The sequence below is a fragment of the Stegostoma tigrinum genome, chromosome 5 (assembly GCF_030684315.1).
Source record: "Stegostoma tigrinum isolate sSteTig4 chromosome 5, sSteTig4.hap1, whole genome shotgun sequence".
Classification (NCBI taxonomy): Eukaryota; Metazoa; Chordata; class Chondrichthyes; order Orectolobiformes; family Stegostomatidae; genus Stegostoma; species Stegostoma tigrinum.
In genome coordinates, this window is record NC_081358.1 from 43,572,110 (window position 1) to 43,595,057 (window position 22,948).

General features: G+C 40.8%; 1 protein-coding gene across 2 annotated transcripts in view; it reads left to right on the forward strand.

Moving 5' to 3' along the window:
* nfatc1 (nuclear factor of activated T cells 1) overlaps positions 1-22,948 on the forward strand; it is a 249,402-nt gene that overhangs the window by 170,127 nt on the left and 56,327 nt on the right. The window lies entirely within an intron of this gene.

The window sequence follows — 22,948 nt, forward strand, 5'->3', positions numbered from 1 at the left end:
TGTCCTGAAAGCAATGGTCAGCTATCTGCAGGTACGTTGGAAGTTTGACAGGTTAGATGATCCTTCCTTGTTTATCCTTGGAGTGAAATTTGACCACATCCACCACCTGAGTAAATCTTAGGTGATTGCAGAGGCTGATCCATGCCCGGAAGGTTCTGCTGCAAATTAAACAGGATAATGCAAATGATTGAGTTTTGTGTGAGTTTCTGGGTCAGGAGAGTTCCTCTCCTTTTGTTTTCTCTCTGCCTCTGATACTTGTTTGCTTTCAAAGGAGGTTGCACCAATTTTGATTTGACTGCAGTGACCCTAGGTGAGCTCTGGGCTTTCCAAGCTGTCCCAGCACTCAGTGGCAATATCAGAACTCCTAAGCAAAGCCTTCAGGGTGCCCTTGTTGTACTGCTTCTGACCACCATGAGAGAACGCCCTAAATTCCAGCTCTTGATAGAAGTTTCAGTGAAATCTCTTGACAAATTTAAAATTCATGCATGAACCAGCAGTGAAAGCTTAGATTAAAAATAAAGTTCTCACTTTAGCCTCTGAGAGATGGAAGAGTCTGCTACCGTCTCAATGTTCTTGCTGTCATTGTTAAGATGCTTCATTCTGTACAATACAAAAATTAATGCCTTGCATTTACATAGCGCTTTTCACAACTTGGATGTTTCAAAAAACTTCACAGCCACTCAAGGAAGTTGTAATGCGTAGTCGGTGCTGTATTGCAGGACATTCAGCTGCCAACTTGCACACGACAATTTATAACCAACAGAATTGTGATAATAGCCAAATAATTGTGTTTTGTTGATGACGTTAATGAAAGGATAAATATTGATCAGAAGGTCAGGGATAACTCGCCAAATTTTCTTTGAAACATTGTTCCATAGGATAGTTTACATCCATCCAAGTAGGCAAGTGGAGCCTTGCTTTAATGTCTCATTTGAAATATAGCACCTTCAAAATTGCAGCACTCCCTCAGTTCTATATTTCATCGTCAATGTGGATTTTTGAGTTGAAGTGCTGGAATGGGTCTTGGCTGAGAAGCTTGTGATTCACAGATGGGTATGCTAATAACTGAGTTACAGCTGACAGCTTTCCCTCTGAATTTCCAGTCCTGCTGCGTTGTCTCTGATTCTGTACTAAAATGACTGTCTTAACCCCCAATTTAAGATTTAATGGACTTCTCACACCAGTTTGATTTGGAACCGTCAGTATCCCATCAAGTTCCGATTAATGACAATCTGCAATTTTTGTGTTCATACTCTTGTTTGATTGTAATCAGGTTGAATTAATGCCATTCTACTAATGTCTAAATCTATATGACATTATAAAAAGCAAGCCGTTTTGTTACTAGATTGTTAAAGGATTCAAATTGAAGGTAGATTTTAACTATCGGGCAGTGTGTGTTGGTTGGTCACTGGATTGTACTAATGGAAAGTTTGAATCACTTTGAGGTAGGGTCTCATTATCATGACAGCAAGCAGGTATGGAAACTTCACATGTGCATTCTTATAAGTCATTGGCACAGGCATAACACTGGTTGGCACGGCCGCAGCAATTCAGACTCTGAAGCAGGGATACAATTTTAAGAAGTCTGGGTGGTTGGTGAGCAGTTGGAGAGTGCAGCAATGGCCTGTAGTCCTGTTGTAAAACAGCTCTGGTTTCTCCTGGCCTACAGTCATTTTGAAATCTTTTTGGGCTTCTTCTGTCACATTGCCAGTTGAGTACAGCATCAGCAGTCCATGTTGCACCATTAAAATTTAATCGGGATCCTGGCATATGACAGCTGCTCAGAAGATGCCCTTTGGAGGCAAAAAATGACAGCAGTGCACAAAGATCCATTGCTAACCAAACGTTAACCCTATTATTGCCTAGCTCCACCAGAGAGGGTTCAAATCTCCCTCTTGGTGTGTGCTGCTTCTGTTCCCTAAATCTGTATTGGAGATCATGTGATTTTTGGTGACTGAAATCATCCCTGTATTGCATTTCTTTTAGGCAGTCCAGGTTATTGCGGAAACAAGTACTTTTGCATGCTTGGAGGACTCTGGAACTATGATTATTTTTTGGGGATGCTCCAAATTAATTCCCATCACATGGCTGCTTGGAATCTCCCCCACTCTTACTGACTTCCATTGCCTATAGTAGGAAGTGTTTACAGGTGATTAATGTACTTACCTTAGCCCTCAAGGTGCGGAATCATTGCAGAATTGTTACAGCACAGGAGGTGACCATTCAACCTACAGACCTTGTAAATCCCTGCAATAGCAGGAAAAATTGCAGGGAATGTAACATTGGCCCCTGTTTTTGTTCCTGGGTCAGGTGGGTAGAGGCAGTAGAAATCCCAGCTCAAAAGCGACCTTTAAAATTGGCCACCTGTTCTTTCAGTTTTCAGTGGGTTGGTGGATGGTGTAGGAAGGTTGGATTGGATTGGGAGGTAGACCGAGCGATCTGGGAAGAGTCTCAGAGGCTGCAAGTCCCCAATGCAGCCTGGGAAGAAAGCCTATCTTAAAGCTGTAGCATTGTGGTCAAAGTTTAAAAATAAAAGTCAAAACAGAAAACATCCCTTTCTCACTTCCATGCCATCCCTTCTCCCCTGCATACATGCCCTATGCCTCATTCAATCAACTGTACACCTACCCCATGACCTCTCTCTTACCCTTGTGCCATTTTGTACATCCAGTTGTCCCCATGACCTTTTATGACCCCATTGCAACACATACTTTCCTACCCAGTGCTCTCTGCTTCTCCCTCTCTATCATATCTCCAAGGAGTCACCTTGGGCAAAGTTCAGAAGGCATGCAGGTTCTTGGAAAAAATCTCTCCTGTTGGCAACAAAATAAATTTGAAGCGTTGAAATTATTTCAGTTCATTCCTGTGTAAACAAAAATGCCTAATCAATATATAATCAAAGCTGGTCATAAAAATGCCCACTTGATTGGCATCCCATTTTGAAAATGACAGTGTAGGAAAACAGTCATGTAGTACAAATTCCACAATGATTTTATGTCATCAGGTACCCTGAACTATATAATTCTTGCTTTCTTTAAAGTTCCACACATCCTTGAACAGTTCTTTGACAGTAAAAGGAGAAGGTGACATAGTGACAGTGTCACTGGGATGGTAATCCAGAAGGCCAGGTTAGTGCTCTGGGGACATGTGTTCAAAACCCATCACTATAGCTGGTGAAATTTCAATTAAATCAATAAACTGGAATTGAAAGCTATTGCATTTAGTTTCAGTGATGGTGATTGTAGTAAAAAAAAATTGGTTCACTAAGGGAAGGGCATGCGATATGTAACTGCAGACCCATTGCAGTGTGGGTGACTCTTAAATTCCCTTTGTAATGGCCCCTAGAATCAAATGCTGGCCTTCCCAGCGATGCCTAATTTCATAAAAGAATTTAAAATAAAACTTTGGTAGTGTCAACAAGTTAATGTACCATATACTCACAAAGTGTACCTTACTTCCACCAAAAGTGTTCTGGGTCCAAATCCAAAGGGGTACCTGACTTCTCCTAAAAGGAAGAGGAATTAAACATTCTTACAACCCCTAACCCCTCACAATCCCCCTCACTTTGTCTCAGCCCCTCAAACTCCCTGGGCCATGCAACCTAATTCCCTCTGCTCATCCTTTGTAGCCCATTAAATCTGTTACCCCATGTCCTTCTCATTGCCCCCTCATATAATCACGTCAATTTTATGTCCACTTCCTTCTCATTATCCTATCCTCCTTCAACTAGTATGCCAAATTATTGAGTATTCACAAGTACCCATGCAGCTAGGTGAAAAAAAAATGGTTCTATCACATAAAGTTCTAAATTACAAACAACACAATAATCAATAAAATTCAATACTGATAAAAAAAAATAGGTTTTGAAATTTCTGGACAAGTTGACTCTTAGGGTCACATCCTGACTGGCCTTGACAAGTTGCATGGTTCCAAAGCCCTTATGCACCTTTGATGCACAGTTTTCTCCACGGTCCCAGAAGGAAACCATCCACTGAAAGGATTCCTGACACCCAATGCCAAGGCATCCTGGAACCGAATCCACAGGATACTGCAGCTCTACAAAAGGGTGCTCTGGCTATCACAGAAAATTGCACTGCCAAAGGGGCATTTATGTGTTTTAATTTCTACACAACAGGTTCCAGGCACCAGGACTCCAAAGTCCAATTTCCATCAAGACAGCTGATAATTTAAATGGGCAGCTGCTTCTGGGAACATGCATGCATGCATGAGTTACAGCCCCCAGTCCACCTCCCGTGAAAATGAGCAGTTGAGGTTCAGGGGCAAGAATTGTAATTTCTGAATTCTTCCAGCATGTTTGCCGTAGGGGGAAAATGCACTCTTCCATGGCAGAAATGTAGGCCACTGCATCAAACCTCTTTTGGAAGTCCATTACAACATCTCAGCAGTATTTCCTTTGCCAATCCTCTCTGCTACTTCTTCAGGAACTCCAGCATGTTAGTTAAGCATGATTTTCCCTTAGGAAGTCCGCTGGCTTTTTAAGCATTAACCTCCATTGTTCATGTGACTATTAGTTTAGCCCCAGATTATTCTTTGTAAAACTTTCCGTGCAACCAAAGTTTAAAATGGCTTGTTTGTAATTGCTAGGTTTAACTTTACACTCTTTTTTTGAACGACAATGTAACATTTACAATTTCCAGCCTTCTGGCACCACCCTCAGATCTGTAGAAGACTGCAGCTTGTCCTTTTCCGTGGTCAGCTTAAACCTTATGACACAATGATCACTTTCCCTTAAATGTTCTCCCACTGAGACTTAATCTTCTTGGCCACCATATTCCAGGCTTAGCAATGCCTCCTTTCTCAATGGATTGGAAAGATAGTGCTGTAGATAACTTGCCTGAACTCTAGGAACTTTGTCTCTCACTGGCCTTTACACTGCTACTATCCCAGTCTATATTCAGAGAATTAACGTTCCCCATTATAAATTCTCTTTAATTTTTGTACCTCTCTAATTTCTTTGTACATTTATTCCCCTTCATCCTTTCCACTAGTTGATGACCTACAGACAACACTGAGCCATGTAGCTGCACTTTTTATTTTTAATTAATTGTAGCCAAATCAATTCTGTCTTTAGAGATAATGGGAACTGCAGATGTTGGAGAATCCAAGATAACAAAGTGTGAAGCTGGATGAACACAGCAGGCCAAGCACCATCTCAGGAGCACAAAAGCTGACGTTTCGGGCCTAGACACTTCATCAAAGAGGGCACAAAAGCTGACGTTTCGGGCCTAGACCCTTCATCAGAGACCCTCTGATGAAGGGTCTAGACCCGAAACGTCAGCTTTTGTGCTCCTGAGATGCTGCTTGGCCTGCTGTGTTCATCAGCTTCACACTTTGTTATCTTCAATTCTGTCTTTGATCATTCTGTGACATCCCTCTTTCTCCAGAACTGAAGGGCTGCCCATACCTAATACTACCACCGTCTCTCTTTTCCTCCTTTCCTACACCACCTGGGCACCTTGTATCCAGAAACATTTCACAAAATCCTGTCCTTCTTTGAACCATGTCTCTACTGTAGCCACAACATTGAATTTCTACCTGCCAACTGTGCCTATAACTCACTGAGCTAGTTTCCTCCATCCATGTAGACTTTGTTACATTCACCCTTCCTCTGACCCCACCTATTCATTTCAAAATTTAAGATTCTGGTGGTGTCTGTCTCTCAAAGTATTTTGTGCACCTTAGCTTTCGTCTCCGATATATGTTAATGGATCATACGATCCTGTCATGTTAGTTTAAACTTACCCCAATATCCTTAGCAAGCCACTCCTTCGGACCTTAGTCCTTACTCTGCTTTAGAGCAAACTTATCTATAGTCACTTCTGGTTCCAGAAGTAATCTCTAGATCCTAATCTGGAGGAGATCCTTGCTAATTTCTCACCTATATCCATGAATTCTGACAACATGCCTAGTTCTGTATATGTTGTTTGTACCTATGCGGACCTGGACTGCTGGTTGTTTGCCCTTGACACTGGGGGTGCTTAGCAGGGACATCCTTGACGCTGGCTCCAGGGAGGCAATACACCATTGTAGATTCATGTCTGCAGCCACTAAACTGCTTGTCTGTTCTTGAAACTTTCAAACCTCCTATAGCTATTATTCTTCCAGCCTTTCCTTGTACCCTACTGTATAGCTGAGCCGCCATGGTGCCATGGACCTGGCTCTGGCTGCATCCTTCCACTCCCCTGTGCAAGTCAGAGTCCTTGGGTTAGCCTTGAATCTGGAGCTTCTAGCTTAGAAGTAGGGAACTCTCCCCCTCAACCACAAGACTAATTATCCTGTGTCCCCTTAAATATTTATATCAAGATGCCACCGACAGAACAATTACCAACATAAAATGTGTAAATAATTTCATACCATCTGAAAATGAGTTACAAAGAACTTTCAAAAACACATTTACCTTTGAACTCTTGAAACTAGAATCTGATGTCAAATTAACAATTACAATGCTTGTTGTTTAATTGTAAGACCCTTTACTTCGTATTATTGATATGAAGCTTTTTTTTGGTAAAAACAGTTGCAAGCAACATGTGCTGAGCTACTCAGGATGTTTAAGCACAACATTTAGACCACCCATGTCATATGAATTAAAAGAAAATCCATAATATGCTACTTTGAAAACATACGCAACAAAATGGGTCATAAAGATGTGTGGGGAAAGAAAGTAAGATTTATATTTACAGATTACAATTATATGGTACCTTTTGGGATTATTGGATGTCTTGAAGTGCTTTACAGCCAGTGAAGTACTTGTGAAGTGTTGTCACTGCTATATTTTAGGAACCTTGGTAACTAATTTGCACATAGCAAGCTCCCAAAAACTGAAATATAATAATGACCAGGTAATCTGTTTTTTTAAAAATCATGTTGAATGAGGGATAAATTTTGGCCAGAATACCAGGGATTGGCATAAAAAACTGGGAGGGACCTGTTATCAGTCAGTCAAAATGATGACTTGTCCATTAAGCTACCACATGCTTCATGTACAAATGTCTTAATGATGAGTCAGGGCAGTATCAGAGAAGGATAGAAGTGGAAACACAATCTGCACTGCAGATCCTACTTACTCCATCATGTGTCCAAAGGTCTGCAAATCGAGTATGAGTCTCTTCAGTAACATGAAAACCCCTGGCAAAAAATTGTGACTGAGCAAAGTGTCGAAGGGGTCAATGCTGGGACCATAATTATTTACGATAATGACAGAAGTGAATGTACAATTGCTAAATTTGCAGATTACACAGAAGTATGTAGGAACTCAGGTAGTGAGGAGATGCAGAGTCTGGAAGGGGATATAAACAGGTTGAGTGACTGGGTGAAATTTGGCAGATGGAATATAGCCTGGAGAAAATGTGGGGTTATGCACTTTGGCAGGAGAAGTGGAAGAGCTAAAGAGCTGGGATCCTCACACATGAATCACAAAATCAGCAGGTAATAGGGAAGGTAAAAGGACTATTGGTCTTTATTTCAAAGGAAATGGAATACTAAAACAGGAGAGACTTGCTAAAACTACACAAGAGACTAGTCAGGTCACGGCTGGAATACTATGAACAGTTTTGGTCCCGTTATTGAAGGAAAAATATACTGACATTGGAGGCAGTCTAGACAAGGCTCACGAGATTGATTCTGTGTATGGAAAGATTTTCTTATGAGAGGTTGATTAGGTTGGACTTGTATTCATTGGAGTTTCAAAGAATAAGAGGTGACCTTATTGAAACATAAAATTCTTCAGGTCTTTACAGGAGAAGTCTATGACCAGGGGCCAGAATCTCACAGTTAGTGATCACTCATTTAAGACAGAAATGAGGCTTTTCTTTTCAGAGGTTAGTGAAACTGAGGAACTCTTTGCTGCATGGGTCTATTGAGGCTGGTTGGTTAAGAATATTTAAGGTTGAGGTAGATTTTTAATTAGTAAGGGGGTCAAAAGTTATGAAGATAAGGCAGGAAAGTGGAATTGAAGTTAATCAGACCAAGTATGATCTCATTGAATGGTGGAGCAAAAAGAGTGGACTGCATGGGAGCAGTGGAGACTGAGAAGGGACATGACTGAGATGTATAAAATTATCAGGGGCAAAGGTACGGTTGTTAGGAAATAACTTTTCCCCTTGGCGGAGGAATCAGTAACTGGGTGCATAGATTTATCATAAGGGACAGGACGTTTAGAGGGGATGTGAGAAACATTTCAACCGGAGGATGATAGAAATTAGGAACCCACTGGCTGTAAGAGTGGTAGAATCAGAAACCTTCAGAACATTTAAGAAGTATTTAGGTGTGCACTTACAATGCCAAGGCATACAAATAAAAGGTTAAGCCCTGGAAAATGGAATTAGAGTACTTAGGATGTTTTTGACTGGTGCAGACTCAATACATGAAAGAGCCTTTATTTGCACTGTCGACCTCTGATTCTAATGGCCCACTTCTACTCCAATGTCTGATGATATTATCCTCGAAAAGCAGAATAGCTGACGATGATAGGTTCTAAACTGGCACTCAGTATTGCTTGCTTGTTTCGAATAGGGCTGTTTAATTATTGAAATGGAAAGAACCAGTTTTAAAGATAAAAAATTCAATTTGCAAAGCAAAGAGAGAAATGTAAACTAAAATATAAAATAAAGATTACAATTCCATAAGGGTTGATGGAGCAGAAAGCCCTTGAGAAATATAAGCACAAATCATTGAACCTGGCAGGGCAGGTTGAGGATAGGTTAACAAAGAAAGCACGCAGCATCCTGAGTTTTATGAACAGGGGTATAGCATACAAAACCAAGCAAGTCATAATGAACCTTTATAAAACATTGGTTCAACCACTACTGGAGAATGGTGTCCAGTTATGGACACCATACTTTAGGAAGGATGTGAAGACTTTGGAGAAGGTGCACAAAAGAATAACAAGAATGACTCTAAATGAGGGACTTACATTATGCAGATAGATAAGAGGACCTGAGGCTCTTGAACAAAGAAGCTGAGAGAAGATTTAATGGTATATTCAAATCATCAAAATTCATGTTTGCCATGACTGATAGGTAGCTCCTTTGCGCCTAAGTCAGAACATTGTGAGTTTCACTCTCATTCCAGACCTTGAGCACAAAAATCATGATAATTCTCCAGCTCAGCTCAGAAGGAGTACTGCAGTTTCAGAGGTGCCATCTTTCACCTGAGATGTTAAACTAAGAATCCTCACAAAAGATTGACATAAAAGATCATGCAGTGCTATTTTGAAAAAGAATCAGGGTATTTAACTGCAGTGTCCTAGCCAATATTTATTTCTCAATCTTGTCAACAAGTTACTGTTAGTATGAGCTTGCTGGCTGCAAACTAACTGCTGCATTTTCTATCACACAACATTCAAAAGCACTTAATTGGCTGTAAAACACTTTGAGACATCCAGTGGTTATGAAAGGTGTTACATGGATGCAAGTCTTTCTTTAATGATGGACACAGACTGAGCAGCAAAGAAATGACTGTTCTCATTGCAAGGAGTTGAGAACCAGAGGACACAGACTTATGTTGATTGGCAAGAAAATTAAAGTGATCCCAAGGATTTTTTTCCCAGTGCATCGAGTGATTGTGTTCTGGAATGCACTCCCGAATGGTGTATTGCGAAAGATTCAATCATGCCTTTCAAAAGGAACTCAAAAAACAAAAAAATGGTGTGGTGACAGGTAGAACCCAATGAAGCAGGACTGACTGGGTTATATTTGTAGTCAGGTGGCATAGACTCAATGGGCCCAATGCCTCCTTCTGTGCAGTAACCTTTTTTAGTTCAATATACCTTTTAATCAACTCTAAATGCTCAGGTATAGGCTGACCCAAACAACATGTACAGTAAAGGGATATGAAGGTTGGAATTCCATCTTCTTTCTCTCCATTCCAACATGATTAATGAAGGGAAATTCCTTGTTGCTGCTTTAAATGTGCAACGAGTCGGATAATGTGCCTTTTAGACATACATTTATCCAAATTTCAGTGGTTCAGTGAACTAAGCCAAACTGAAGCTTCAAAAACTTCACTTACACACAAGTTCTTTTCTCCACTCCTCTGTCAAGATGATGAAATGGAAAGCTGAAGTTGAGCCAGCGTTTTTTTTACCTTGTTATGAGCTGGGGGAGGAAATGGCAATTTTACCTTTTCATATTTAATCCAGATTTGAAGGAGACCATCCCTAGTAGTGTTATTATCACTCAGCATAGAAAAATCCAGACAAAAAAATTAACTCCTTTGCTTAATATCTCCGTTACATATGAAATGCAAGATTAATGGATACGATTGGGGTTAATATCTGTGCTACTACAATCCTGTGTTTCCTTTCATTGTGCGTCACACTGATTTCAGTAGAAGTTATCTTTCTCATAAAGTTGATTTGATAAAATGCTATCAGTTCTCCAATATGTAGCTTTTTCCCACCCATCTCTCTGTGTATTTACCATGGGATTCCTTTCTATCAAGTCACTGCAGCTGGTGTTATTTTAGATATGGCAGGAAGTAGATTCCGGAAAACAGTGAACGTTTGCAACAAGCTCAAAAGAAAAACTAGAAATGCCTAAGCCTCTAGTGCCAGAGGGGGAAGAAAAGAGAAAAATCTGGTCACACTAGTCAGCAGACTGCTGTCTGACTGTGTTAGATAGAAGTGAGTGCGACCAATTTGCTTACCACAGAGATATGCTTGTCGTCATTTGATACCACTTTTTATAAATCCTGAAGTAGTACTTGGCTCTAAGTGATTCCCAACTTCAATTAAGGCAACTCTGCAGCTGACACGTGTGCAGAAGAGCCAAAAAGAAGTCTTTGCTAGTTAAATGAGTGTGAATACACCCCAAATGCCACAGAGACTTTCATTCTTTGGGACAGAAAACATATGTTATTGGAAGCCATATTTTGTTTGCATAGAATTTTAATAGTGGATCACTGGCCAGGAAAAAGGAAAATAGAGAGAATTTGTATTGAAGCACGATGAACAAGTTGCTGATATATCATTCACATCACTACCTACTTTGAACAAATGGTCTGTTAAAGCTTTGCCGTAAGGGCTTTCCCTGACCTTTTTCAGTAAATGACAATCATGAAGTAAAATTTAGAAATATTTACTTTGCGTAGAAGTGTCCAGGAATACCTGTCAGAGAGGAAGCACAATCTATCTCATTCACATTCAAAGAAATCCTTCCTTTGAAGCTGACAATCGGCCTCATCACTTATCACTTAACAACCCTAATGTTTAAGAGAGCACATGAGATGCTGCTTGGCCTGCTGTGTTCATCCAGCCTCACATTTTATTATCTTGGAATCTCCAGCATCTGCAGTTCCCATTATCTCTAATGTTTAAGAAGTGTGTATAGCATGTAATGCTCATTCATCTACCAAAATCACAGTAATAGCCATAACTGGTCATAATTCTCATTCTCTCATGGGATATTTGCTGTGGGCAAATTAGCTGCTCAGCTTCCCTGCATTGCAGTGGTGACTACATTTCAAAATGTGATTCCTATGATGGTGAAGCACTTTGTGGTCATGCATGGCGCTATGGAAATGGACAACTGTTCTCTCATCCTTAATTTGAGGTTTGCTAAAAGCCTTGCTGGGTAAGTTGAATACATTTCTATGGTGCTTCTTACTTTTAATCAGACTCCATATGAAATTTGTTACAGCGGTGAAATGTGATCTATGGCGACGGATGTCAGTAATGAACAGTAACCAGCCAAGCAGGATGGGGAAAGCCATGCTGTTTGCTGCTTTTGGCATGTATCCCTGATTTTCGCAGTTTAAATCCCTTGAGGAGCCTTTGAAAACACTATTTTTCACATTGGCTCCTGCAAGTCAGCAGCGAACAAGATATTGCCCTGATTCCAGTGCTGATTCTTTATACCCTGTTGACATTAAAATGAAGGTTAAAATACAATTGTGTACTTCTGGGGAGAATAAAAACATTTAATGGCTTTTTGGATGTTAAACTACTTGAAAGGCTTATCTTGTGTGCAAAGACTCAATATTTGCCAAACTTCCATTAGAAAGAAGCTATTTCCTCTTGGCATCCACTACTGCAAACACTGAATAGAGAAAGCTATGTGGTGGACACTGCTCTGAGACAGAGTGAGAGGAATCAGTGTCTCCCCATCACCTGCAAAATTTACACTGCATCTTGGCAGAGAACATGCTTGTTTTTGAAAAAAAGAACAGGTCTGGAAATAATTGAAGAATGTGACACAACATAAATGTTTATGTGCAGGCTGTCTAAAATTGCACCCACCAAGAAGTGCTGACATATCAGAAACTGGCAGCTGTGTTGCTCACCAGCACCACCAGGGAGGCAATAGCTGCTGCAGGAAATACACCTACTAAACACTGAGGATCGCGGAGATACTCTGGCCAGAAGTCATGATTGGAGATGTTTTGCCTCACAGGGATGGTGCACTGAAAGTCAAGTTCCTCTATTCCCAGAGTCATCACAAAGGTTAATTATTTTAAAACTTAGACAAAATTCCCCAATGTACCTGCCTTTAAAGACCGAGTTTGACAGAAATCATGGACCAGGTTTCCGTAATTAACAAGAATGCGTACTTATTTACAAATTAAAAGGCTCTAGCTACAGGTAGCAGTAAATAATTTTGAATATGACTCTAGTTAAAACACCAACCCACTTTAAAAAAAATAGAGACAGATGCAGGCATGAAAAAACCATGAGTGTTATGGGGGAAGAGAAAGACTCAGCAGTAGTTCGGTGGTCCCTGTTCACAGGGTTTGTTGAGATGATTTGATTTGATTTGATTTATTGTTGTCACATGTACTGAGATACAGTGATAAGTATTGTGTTACGAGTTCTACAGGTAGATCATATAATGTAGCAGAACAGAGTGCAGAATTCAGTGTTACAGTAGCAGAGAAGGTGCGGAGAGAGAGATCTGTTCAAACATCTGATAACATTGGGGAAGAACCCCGTTCTTGAATTTGTTCATATGTGTAATCAAACTTCTGTATCTTCTGCACAACAGAAGATGACGGAAGAGAATATAACCGGCGTGTAAGGGGTCTTTGATTAGGTTAGTGGCTTTCCTGAGGCCATGGGTAGTTTAAGTGGAAGGCTGGTTTGAGTGATGGATTGAGCTATGTTCACAAATTCTGTAGTTTCTTGTAGTCTTGGGAACAGCAGTTGCCATACTAAGCTGTGTTGCATCTGGATAGGATGCTTTCTATGGTGCATTTATAAAAATTAGCAACAGTCTTATGCCGAGCACAACACTGCTTCTTGATCTTCCTTCTCTGGATTTTTGCACTTGTCTGCTAGAGGTACGAGGTGATTCATTACATTTATAATGGTCTCTGACTTAGTCTATAAAAGTTGCAGCCTACAGCAACTGGAACAAGAGATCTTGTGGGATACTGGTAGTAGCCCTTCTTCTGAACTGGGAGACCAGGTTCAAGTCTCACTGTGTAATAACATCTTTGAACAGGTTGATTAGGAAAGACTTGCAACAACTTCTGAAAGAAAAATAAACTAGCTTTCTTTAGGCTTAAAGTGGCTTTTGCTTCAGAGCCAACTCCTGAGCTTATAAAGATGGAGTGACTTCTTCACGTTTTGCTCACAGCCCCAAGCTGTTCGCCACCTTGGGAGCCAATCAAAACACTGTTGTCATCGGTAACTTGTCACCAGCCCGCAGACCAGTCAGCTACTTATTGCTTGCTGAATCTCCATTTGTGCACAGCCCAAAGCTCCAGCTCACGTACGAATCTACTCCTGCTTGAAGCAGCTCTATAAAGAATACTAACAATGAGTGTCAGGTACTTGCTTTGAAAAAGTGCAGCAAGCCCTTAAAAAGCATTACTTTTTCAAGAAGTTATTTTCCCATTTCAGTCCACAATTTTAAAATATAGAAGAATAAACTGGCCTGGTTTTCACAATGGAGGGTGGATGTGTTGCAGGATGAGTGTGAGGGGAGGGATGTTTCAGGTGGTCAGCAGTGCAGAACAACCACAGCCTGATGCCTGACTCTTTGATCAGGCATTAAGTGCCTTTTAATGAAGTTCCCCCTCTTCTGTAGGGATATTTTGCACTCCTCCAACACAACTTCTTCACTTACTTAATTGCTCTTTAATCCAACTCTGTATAATGTATAACTCTTTATAACCTCTGTATATGCCTCCAATTAAATTGTATTGTCAGCCACCATCAGCAACTGACTTACTCCAGTGGTTTTCAATATCTTTGTCAGTTTATGACTTTGATTTGAAGAATAAGACCTGTGTCATTGAATTAAAATGTTTAGAACATCTGGTGGCCGGTTAAACTCAAGGAAGGATTTTCTTTATTGTCTTGAGCTATCTCTTGCATCTGTCTTGAGTGAAGACTTTCTACCTATATACCATTGCAATGATATTGTTACACATTTCCTTCCAGATGCACCTTAGGTCTTCCATTTTTCAAAAAGTGAAAACATAGAGCCAAGAGTTTTGCTAGGTGAGTGGTGCTAGGCTTATTTTCTCGCCTCATTGATATGCAGTTTCTCATTCTTCCAACCTTTGGGTACAAAGTAGATGCTGAAAATTCCAACATGGGCAAACTGGTCTGTCAAGCCATAGGGACTCAGTGCATCAGTAATGAGGTGAGTTCTGGGAAAATAGCATGAGAAATCTTGCTAGACTCACAGAGAAAAATTCTCCATAAAAATCACTAAAATTGAAACTTAGCTGATTTCTGGTAAAATTCAGCCCAATGTGATAATTTCTACATACGTGACTGTGATATATCGTACCTATCTGGCAGACCAGCTAATTCTCGGATCTTTGATACTCAATTCTTATCTGAATTAGTTTTACTAGTTAACGGAATACTATTATGGGATTCTTCAGTTATCCCAAAGTTTAGGATTATGTTGCAGTTGCAGTTTTAGTTTGTTCACTAACTTCAGTGATTGAAACAACTGATCCCACAGTATATCTTTATGAGGTTTCTTTCGTAACATCCTAAATTTAATTGAAAAGTTTCAGGGACCAGTTCATAAGTATTGAGTATTGTCATTTAAACCACCTAATGGACTCCAGCCTGCTGTTCTGACAGACCAGCATACTCATTCATAACTGGACCTATTAGGATACTCTGTAACATTAGATTCAAGCATAGTTTGACCATTTCAACGTCACAGTTACCTTTTCAAGTGAGATGACCTCTGCAAATCTAGGCACTAAACAAAAATTTCTAGTTACATCAAATCCCTCATTGGAATCAGCATCATCCTCTCAGCTGCTGTATTCTTCATTCTTTCTTCAGTCTAAACTTTTAACCAAGTAATATCTGATTCCACATCCTTTTGGTGTTCTAGCCTTTTGATCCCATTGCTGTTCTTTTTAATTTCTCCTCACTTTCTAATTCAAGATCTTTTATTTCCATTTCTTTTTTTCCTTTCTCTTGCTTCCATTTCCAATGCGCTTTTCATTCTTTCCCTTTCTTTGTTTTATATTTTTCATTCTTGTCTGCTCTTATTTCATATTCTCCATCCATTTCTTATGATTTGGGTTTTTTTTAAAAGAAATTCTAATTGAATCTCTCCTAAATCTAGCAATGTCGCATCAGTTTCAGCTTTCCCTCCTTTCTGTGTGGACTCAACGAGCCAAATAGCTGCTTCCACACTGTAAGGATTCTATGATTCTATGATTTTAATTGCAAGTGCCAACTAATCATTTCAATCAGCCATCCTTTTAAGAACCTGCTTTTATTTCTACCCCAATTTGCTTGTTAACTCTCTCTCAGGTTTAGCCGAAGACAAAGATTTCAAGTTACATTTTCCAATCTCACAGAATAGTCAAAGCTATTCTGAATTTCAAACCCATGTAATAAATTTCATAGCCACTTGACTGTTTTATGCTCACAAGTCCACATACTCATTTTTGAAGGTTCAGAGAAGTGTCTTAAATTCAATGAATTTTGCTTTTTGAAGCCTGTTAAACTTAAGCACATTTGTACTCTTAATGACCTACTTCTCTCTGAAAGAATACTGTACATTGCCTTTCTAAGTTAACGTGATTTTTTATCTGTCTTCCTGAGTCATTGGACAACTTGCTTGTAGGCATCAGCCTAATGTTCTTCTATCTCCCACCCTTATTTCTAATGCACTGAAGTATTCTCCTCAAGGATTTAAAATTTAGTTTTCAAGTTACATGTAAACAAACTTACAGACAATCCCACACCACTTGCAGGTCTCAATAATGAAACTAATCTCTGTCCTTCCCTTCTCAAAGCACAATATAGAAATACAGATGAATCCTAAAGCTATAATGGTTCTTTTCTGTTAAGAACCTAAGTTTCCAAAACAAATTCTTCAAACTTTTATCACAACTTCAACCACTTCACATTTTCAACTTCCTTGAAACGTATTGTTCACACAAACCTCTGCAGTTTCTTTTAAAAGTTCATAATGTTATTGCACCAGTGCCTTATGACACTCCACTCTTTATCTTTCATTCTGGTATATGTCATTGATGAGGTGTGGAGATTCAGAAAGAAACTTTCCAGAAAATTCTCTTTCCATAATTTCCTTAGAACCTTTTGGGAAGTATCGAAACCTTTGCCTGACTCATCGAGGAATGGGCAGGGTTTTTCTTTTGTGGAGGTGGTGGAAGCGGTGTTAGTTACAGAGTCATAGTCATAGACTCATACAGCGTTGAAATAGGCCCTTCGGCCCACCATATCTATGCTGACAACAAGCACCAAACTACAGCATTTACCTGCACTTGCCCCATAGCCTACTATGCCATGGCATTTTAAGTGCTCATCCAGATGCTTCTTAAATATTGCTAGAGTACCTGACTCCAGCTCCTCTCAGGCAGCACGTTCCATATTCTACCACCCTGGGTGAATTTCTTTCCTCAGATCTCTTCTAAACCACTTACTCCTCATCTTAAGACATTCGGTCTCAGGCACATTCTGGAATTTCCTGCTACTGGCCTGCATAACAGTTCTCTGGCTCAGTTCTACCCCTGGTCCATTCCCTCATTTGGAGGAATAGCCTATAATAAGTCACATGACCTATGAAACAAACGAATTGGCTTTTTCAGTCTGCTTCCAAGTCTGTGCAGGTGACTCTGCCACAGACATGGTGGGGTGGCTGAGCGTGGAGTTCCATTCCCAAGATACAAGGTGGCATTTGAAGGATGTTGATGAAGTTGAAAGCCTCACATTCAAACTGCTTTTGTGGGTTCAAATGCCTGGTAACTGCTACAAACTGAGGGAAGCCTTAAGGTGCATTCTTTGTGGACTAGAAGCAGCAGAAGTGTTTTCTCCATATACTCAGAATTACAGCCTAAAGTCCATTTTTGAGGCTATACCTGAGAACCCTTGACGCCCTGTTCAATCAAGAATCTAACTCAGATTCCATTGCTCTCTGGGGGAGGAGAAATCCACTGACTAACCGCCCTCTGAGTGGAAAAGTATTCTCTTCATCTCAAATATAAATGGGAGCTTTCTCCACAAAACTTCCATCCCCTGCCCCAGGAATCAGAGCCGGTGTCCCTCAGAACTGAAGATTGACAGGTCCTAGGGTTAAAATTTTCCACTTAATGTGTCAGATGATCTCTTGTGCACAATATAATTCTCTGAAAATTGGATTATCACATAATGTGAATTAAACAATTAGATGTTGCAAATGGGCTATATGTAAATAGATGGCTATTCCATTGTATCAATGTATTCTGCTGTGTATGTGTGTTCAACATTAAGCATTAATTACATTCTACAGCTGGACAATGATCAGTAATTGAAGGATTTCTCTGGCAAGCCACAGTAAGAGGGATATTTTGTTTCTGCCAAATGCTGGTTTTGATTATTGTAGAAATTTCTGTTGCTAAATCTGATTATTAAAATGTTCATGCCTGCAATTGTGACAGTAATAAGAAAGAAAACTTCTTACCCTTATTCTTTACCCTGTTTGTTGGATCCACAGATCGTTTTGTCTTATATCCCAACTGCCCTTCTGTGATGTTATTAGAGGATGTCGTCCAATACTAAATAATTCTTCCCTGAGTTAACTCTGCCAATGCTCGCCCTCAATCCTTCCCTCAACCAGTATTCACTGCTGAGAGAGTATTTAACTTTTGCTACAGGCCGTGAATGGAAACTGCTGATTTTGTGATAGCCTTTGCAAGATTCAGTATCCCTGCTCACAGCAAGCAGCAGTATTTTACTCACCCACCCCAACACGCCCAGGACTGGTGCATCAGATAGGGAGAGGGGAGGATTTGAGATTAATGCTGATTTTTATCCGTAACAACAAACATGCAAGTACCTAAACATTCTGTATAATGTGTGCAGTTGGCAAAGATGTCAAGACTGTTGTGGACACAAGTTATATTCCCGCCGGTTTGCTTCACATTCTTGTCATTGGGAAGACTTCCTCTGTACACGGTCCATGTAATTCAGTTTTGAAGCAATTTATAGAGTACCGGTTTGTGACTTTTTTTGCAGCCGTCAATAGCTCCCTTCCCATCATGCCGCTCTTTTTAAAAGTGCAGTAGTTGAACTTGTTCATCTGCGACAAACAGCTTCAAAAAATATCTTGATATTCTGTTAGCAACTTTTCACTTTCTTTTCCATGTTTTTCTCTTCACCAGAATAATCTTTGTTGGGTACTTTTCAGTTTGTACATTTCAAGCTTGTGTTTGTTTTGCCACAGTCTATTTTAACGCTGTTACTCAGCTTGTTTAAGTCTGTGTTTTGATGCTGATCATCAATTTCTGTTCTGTCATTGATCATCCAGTTTCTTCAGTATTTCTGTCTTTACTGGGAACATTGGAAGAGAAAGAGGTCTTTTAGGCCTTTAAAAATCTATGCCACCATCCAATGCAATCATGACTGATACGTGACTGAATTCCATGTACCTGCTTTTGCCACCTATTCTGCCTCCCAGTGCCATCATCTCCAGCCCCAACTACACAAAGATGAATGTGCAATGAAACAAAGTACAGAAGTCACCTTTCCAAATTTGGTATAGACCTAACAGCTATTTTAAGGCGTCTTAAGTAGAGTTGGGTGGGAAGAGTCACATGGAATAATTTCTCCCTGTTCCTCTTATGACCTTGAAAACATTGATCAACAATCCTTAACATTCTAAATTCCAGAGGATAAATCTCTGATTTTGTACTGTTTCTTTAATTTAATCCTTGGAGTTCAGTTATCATTTTGCTTAATTTACAGTGCTCTCCCTCTAAGGAACAATATCTCTTCCCAAAGCTATATTCACCAGACTCATAGAAATGTAGAAGATTGGAGCAGGATTGGGTCACTTGACCCTCTGAGCCTGCTTCACCATTTATTATGATCTTGGCTGACTATTGAGCTCAAAACCCTAATCCCACCCTCCTCCCATATTTCTTGTTCACTTTAACCACAAGAACTCCTCCTTAAAAACAAAAAATTTTTGGACCTCAAACACTTCCTATAGTAGTGAATTCCACAGGGTCACCACTCTCTGAGTGAAGAAATTTCTTGATTTCAGTCCTAAGGGTTTAACCCTTATCCTTAATCTATGATCGCTGGCTTAGATCTCCCCAACCATGGGTAACTTCCTTTGTACATCTAACCTATCTAGTCCTCCTGGAAATTTGTAGGTTTCTATGAGATCTCTGCTCATTTTTCTAGATTTTAGTGATTACAATTTTAACCCTGAATCTGTCCTAATATCAGAGATAATGGGAACTGCAGATGCTGGAGATTCCAAGATAATAAAATGTGGGGCTGGATGAACACAGCAGGCCAAGCAGCATCTCAGGAGCACAAAAGCTGACGTTTCGGGCCTAGACCCTTCATCAGAGAGCTCTCTGATGAAGGGTCTAGGCCCGAAACGTCAGCTTTTGTGCTCCTGAGATGCTGCTTGGCCTGCTGTGTTCATCCAGCCCCACATTTTATTATCTGTCCTGATATGTTAGGTTTGTAAGTAGTAGTCTCTGGGAGATCAATCTGTAGTATGTTGGAATAATCAAATCCATAAGTAAAAACATGAGGGGCTTCCCTACAGATAAAATACAGAACAGATAACATAGAACTTTAAGAGTGAAATTCCTACAAATTTAGTGATTATTAGACCTTCAATTATTAATCAAATACATGCTTACACAGTTTCTGTGTGAATAGTTTTATAATCATTTTGCATTGCTTAATGTTCTTACTTAATAATCAGAAAGACCAACAGTATGAAATCATGTTGAATATCTGCATAATCATGAATGCTATTTGCTGTTTTTGCTACTTGCATTTCAATAGCACAAAAGATAAGAAGTGAATTATGTTAATTTGATTGCTTGGAAAATCTGCTCAATTGTTTAATAGTATTTCCCAGTAAATGGACAGTAGATGTCATTTGTATTTTGTTTGTAAGGTCGGATGGAAATTTCCATCCTGCCTGGAGCTATCAATAGGCAGGGAAATGTAATTGAACAAGAGGCAAAAATCAGTTTTTCAGCGACAGGTTAATGTTCTGGTATGGGTTTCTCAGAATCTTTCAGTTGGATCAGAGACAGTATGACCTGCAGATGCTGGAGAATCTGAGATAACAAAGTGTAGAGCTGGAGGATCAAAGGCCAAGCAGCATCAGGGGAGCAGGAAGGCTGACGTTTTGGGCCTAGACCCTTCATCAGAAATGGGGGAGGGGAAGGTAGTTCTGAAATAAATAGGGAGGTGGGGAGGCAGATAGAAGATGGAGAGAGAAGAAGATAGGTGGAGAGGAGACAAACAGGCCAAAGAGGCGGGGATGGAGCCAGTAAAGCTGAGTGTAGGTGGGGAGAAGATAGATCAGTCCAGGGAGGATGGACAGGTCAAGCGGGCAGGATGAGGTTAGTAGGTAGGAGATGCGGGTGGGCTTGAGATAGGAGGAGGGGATAGGTGGGAGAAAGGACAGGTTAGGGATGCAGGGACGAGCTGGGCTGGTTTTGGGATGCGGTGGGGGAGGGGAGATTTTGATGCTTGTGAAGTCCCCATTGATACTATTGGGCTGCAGGATTCCCAAGCAGATTTTGAGTTGCTGTTCCTGCAACCTTGTTGTGCATCGTTGTGGCACTGCAGGAGGCACAGGATGGACATGTCGTCTGAGGAATGTGAAGGAGAGTTGAAATCGTTTGTGACTGGGAGGTGCAGTTGTTTAGTGCGAACCGAGCGTAGGTGTTCTGTAACATGGTCCTCAAGACTCCGTGTGGTTTCCCTGATGTAGAGGACACCACAACGGAAATAGTGGATGCAGTATACCACATTAGCAGATGTGCAGGTGAACATCTGCTTGATGTGGAAAGTCTTCTGGGGCCTGGGATGGGGGTGAGGCGGGAGGTTTAGGGGCTGGTGTAGCACTTACTGCGGTTGCACGGAAAAGTGCCGAGTGTGGTCGGGCTGGAGGGGAGTGTGGAACGGATAATCGCGTAATGGAGAGAGTGGTCCCTCCGGAAAGCAGATAAGGGTGGTGAGGGAAAAATGTCTTTGGTGGTGGGGTTCAGATTGCAGATGGCAGAAGTGTCGGAGGATGATGTGTTGGATCCGGAGGTTGGTGGGGTGTTACGTGAGGACAAAGCGGATTCTATTTTGGTTGTTATTGCGGGGTGGGGGTGTGAGGGATGAGTTGCGGGAAATGCGGGAGACACGGTTGAGGGTGTTCTCGACCACTGCGGGGGATGTTGCGGTCTTTGAAAAACGAGGACATCTGAGATGTACAGGAGAAGAATGCCTCATCCTGGAAGCAGATGCGGCAGAGGCAAAGGAATTGGCAATGGGGATGGTATTTTTGTAGCAAGGTGGGTGGGAGGAGGTGTATTCTAGGTAGCTCTAGGAGGTTGTGGGCTTGAAATGGATATCGGTTTCTTGGTGGTTGACAGAGTTGGAAACAAAGAGGTCCAGGAAGGAGAGAGAGATGTTAGAGATGGTCCAGGTGAACTTAAGGTTGGAGTGGAAGATGTTGGTGAAGTGGATGAACTGTTTGAGCTCCTCATGGGATCAGCTTTCCTGAACTTGATGGTGGGAAACATCTTTTGTGTTCATTATGTCATAAATATTCATGAGCACTGCAGCCCCCTGGAGTTGCGTTCACAGCATTGTTAGGTCAAAACAGAAAACGTGTGTTCAGAAATGGAATTATATGTAAAAGTGTGTACTTTTTCCTCCAAGATCTTGCGACTACAAACTGCTTACTCAGTAGATTCCTTGATATTAAGGCAATGAACTGCAATAATATGTGTGGGCAATCAGAACAATAAACCAGAGGAGTGCCTGCCTCAGAGGACTGCTTGCTTTATACTTTTATAGAAACATAAAAAATAGGATTAGGAGTAGCTCGTTCTTTTTTATTTTTATTCATTCATGGGATGAGGGCATTGCTGGCCACCGTTTATTGCTCATCTCTAATTGCCCAATCTGAGTTAAGCACATTTTTCTGGGTTTGGGGGTCTCATGTCGGACCAGACCAGGTAAGGATGGCATTTTCCTTCCCTAAAGGACATTAGTGGACCAGGTGGGTTTTTCTCAACAACCAGCAATGGATTCATGGTCATCATTAGACTCTTATTTCCAGAAATTTATTTATTGAATTCAGATTCCACCAGCTGCCGCGGCAGGATTCGAACCCAGGTCCCCAGAACATTACCTGCGTCTCTGGATTGACAGCCCAGCGATAGTAGCACTAGGCCATTGCCTTCTCTAGACCTTCTAGCCTGCTCAATATGATCAAGGCTAATCAGCCAACTCAGTGCTCTAGCCCTTCTTAACCAAAGGAAAAACGTTAGCTATTCTCCAGTCCTCAGGGACCGCTTGGGTGACTAAAGGGGATACTAAAACTTCATACAAGGCCCCAGCAATTTCTTCACCTGCTCTCTCAGCATTATGGGATAGATCCTACCAGTCCTGGGGATTTGTCTGCCTTAATGTTTTTCAAAACGCACAATACTGCCTCCGGACCAACCTCAGGGAATCTCTCACCCA